Source organism: Halyomorpha halys, unplaced genomic scaffold (genome assembly GCF_000696795.3).
Source record: "Halyomorpha halys isolate HHAL.00 unplaced genomic scaffold, Hhal_1.1 Scaffold70.1, whole genome shotgun sequence".
In the NCBI taxonomy this organism is placed as follows: Eukaryota; Metazoa; Arthropoda; class Insecta; order Hemiptera; family Pentatomidae; genus Halyomorpha; species Halyomorpha halys.
The window spans coordinates 1,071,864-1,075,431 of record NW_027108636.1 but is presented as its reverse complement, the minus strand read 5'-3'; positions in this window follow the sequence as shown (position 1 = coordinate 1,075,431).

The window sequence follows — 3,568 nt, the reverse complement described above, 5'->3', positions numbered from 1 at the left end:
GCAAATAGTGAGTACACTCTTCAAAAATATGTCTAATCGTAAGAATGGACTGACAATATTTGCACGTTGGAGGTGGCAGTTTTCTGATCACTGATTTTCTGCGTGAGGAGAGTATGACCTATTCTCAAGCGGGCCAGAGCAACCTCCATCTATATTTAATTCACATCAAGTGTAATTTAGACCAGTTACTCTATATGACGAGTATTTAACACTTAATTGCAACTGCTGTATTGAAAACTTCTGTACATTTAACAAGTCTTGAGAAAAATTCCTCAACTAGAACTTTCCGGTAAATATGCAATTACTCTAAGTGTTGGCCCAAACAAATATACTTTGGACTCACAGAAGCAATGTCCAGCTTGTGATGGAACGGCCCTGGAGGATTGTTTCCATTTTTTGGACAAATTGTCTCGCGTACCATGAGAATTGAGTCCGATACATGCCAAATCTAAGCGATATTAGTCGAAATCAGTTGTATGAATTTCTATCTATACCCTCAGGGCTGTCCTTAAACTTTTTTTTATATATGAAACCCAAAACCTTTTACTTAGAGCTAGACACCTATCGTCCCAATAGGAGGTGTAGTTACTGTTTTGTTTTGTTCTTTTAATATTATTAAATATGAAGTGACGTTTTTGTTTTTCTGTTTTATTATAACGAATATGGATAGCCCAGATTAGGTATATTGTTTGTTATTAGTTTATATAAACGATCTTCAACTCATTATTTTTGTAAAATTACTACAATTGTTTATCTATTTCATGTATTTTACAGGCTCCATTTATACGGGGGTTGACCCATAAACAAATAAATAAATTATTATTATTAAATAAATAATAAAAAAACATCAAATCACTTTTCCTACGTCGTGAACTTACCGACTGCCCTACAGTATCCATTATTAAAGTTGCTCTTACCCCTGTCGAACAGATCCGCTACCTTGGACTACATCCAGGCAAACGACTATCTTGGAATCCTTATACAAGACTGAATAGACAGGAAACTGCAAAATCGCTATTATAAACTTACATCAAATTTCCTGATATCATTATTACTTGCAGTTATAAATATTAATTAAGATATAAAAAATGAAACCATTGCTATCAAACTTTATTATCGACTTTGCTCATCACTTTTTACAGTTTAGAATAATATCATTTAATTCACGGTTGCACTTATTTTCAAACAGTGCTTTGCTCTGGTGAAGGGCTATAGTCTTGTTTGAAACGTTCCCACACTTTAAAAATAATATTTCAATTATCTTTTTTTCCTTCTACTTTCCTGCTCTACTTTATCTTTTTTTAGTAGCTCACTAAAGCCTGTTGAACAGATTCACAACTTAGGCTGTGTACCTGTCTTTACAAGATACCTAATTGGAATCCCCATTCTAGACTGAAACCTCAAGAAACTTCTCATCGATTCCGATTACTATGCAACCTACTTGGAAAACGCTCTAAACTTACCATTTACAACAAAATCTCCAATGACCTATTTGGACGGAATTGATAGTACAAGAGCCGGAAAGAAAAAAAAGGCATTTATCTCACCCCAATTTTTGAGTACTTTGATGAAAACTATGTATAATTACTAGTCAAAACTACGGAGTCTGCCAATTATAGGTAGGGGGAATAAAAAATGGTGGCTGTTTCAAAACCTTAAAAAAAACATTAATTTTTCATTCGAAGCGCTATATCTTAAAAACTACCTTCAAACTAGAAAATCTAAAAGAACATTATTTAAAGTCGAGTGAATTTTCTAAAATATTAGCCATAATAGAGCTATTTACGTCCAATAGTTCCTGAGATATAGCCTTTTAAAAAGCAACATATCATAAAAAGTTACTGAAATATCAAGTTAGTGAATCTATATATCAATAACCATTCGCCGTACAGATGTCTATTAGCACTCAAACTAAAGCTAAATAATTGGACTATAAAGTAGTTTATGACCTTAACCTTCGTAGGAATATTAGTTTACATGATATTTGCTAAATTAAATGTAATTATAGTTGTTCGGACAAATTGTCATAAGCTAAATTTATATTCATATATGAATATCATAAAAACTACTACTCCTACGAAGATAAGTGTCTTAAACTACTTAATAGTAAGTTAAATTTCCTTTATTTTGAGAGTTGGCAGACATATGTGCGTCTTATGGGTCTAGAGATATATTTTTTCAAAAATCAAAATTCAAAATAAATATAATTGAAGAAGTTTGTTGAGTTATGCAGTCTAAGCAGGAAACGTTTTTTTATTTATATATTTAAATTTAGAACTATACATAAAAAAATACATATATGTATTTTGTTTTCGTAAAAAAACATTTGACGTACAGATGTCTATTAGCATTCAAATTAAAGCTAGTTTAATTAGCCATAAAGATGTTTATGACATTTACCACCGTAGAAATAGTAGTTTTCATGAAAATTGCTAAAATAAATTTAATTATAGTTGTTCAGACAAATTTTTATAAGCTAAATTTATATTCATATATGAATATCATAAAAACTACTACCCCTACGAAGGTAAGTGTCATAAACTACTTTATAGTAAGTTAAATTACCTTTATTTTGAGATTGGCAGACGTATGTGCGTGTTATGGGTCTAGGGATATTTTTTTATGTATAGTTCTAAATTTAAATATATCATAAAAAAGCGTTTCCTTCTTATACTGCATCACACAATAAACTTCTTCAATTATATCTACGGTCAATGATACCTACACTAATTTATATATATGTGTGTTCTCGATATCATTGATACTTGAACAAGAAATACAATATCATATAAAAATTACTTTTCGATGAGTTTTTCAATTTGAAGAAATAGCCATAGAGAATCGAAAGCTCTCTCGCCCTTAATGACCTGGCACTGAAGTGTTCTGAACCAATTGTTGAGCTGTCAGTTGCACAAATCTTCGATCCCTTCCTTGTGGCCCAGGGACCAACCACTCACCACTAATGATATATTTTACACTTCTCCAACGGGTCTCAATTCTATACATCGAAAGCTTCCTTCACAGTGGTGCGAAGAACCACTTACTTTACAAACAATACAATTAAAAGTTCTCGCTTCTAGGAAAAGTACAACTTATCGATTAATTTACCTAAAAGTGGGAACCTTTAATTGTATTTTTCGTGAAGTTAGTAGTCAGCACCACAGTCAAGTAAGCCGATTAAAGAAAATTTGAAATAAGTAAAAAAAAAAAAAAAATGGTTATAATTTAAGTAAACCATTGATACCTCTTAACCATTATTCAAAAGAAAACATTAGTTATTTAATTTAATCGGGGAATTTATATCCATCTATCTTAAAATTAAAAGGAAAGAGGAGTTAGGAAATAAGTGAGGTTATAACATCCACATCATATGTTATATAATATCCCGATTCCATCCTATTAATACACTACATCCCAGTCGAGCGGTCCCTCCCCGTTCTTGTACCTCTCGGGCCAGCGGCTCCTGGGCCAATGGTGTGACAAGCCCCCTTATTATGATATGAGGCAAAGGAAGAGCCATGCTATATGCATATATATTTAGATTTTGTTTTCAGATATAAGTCTTATA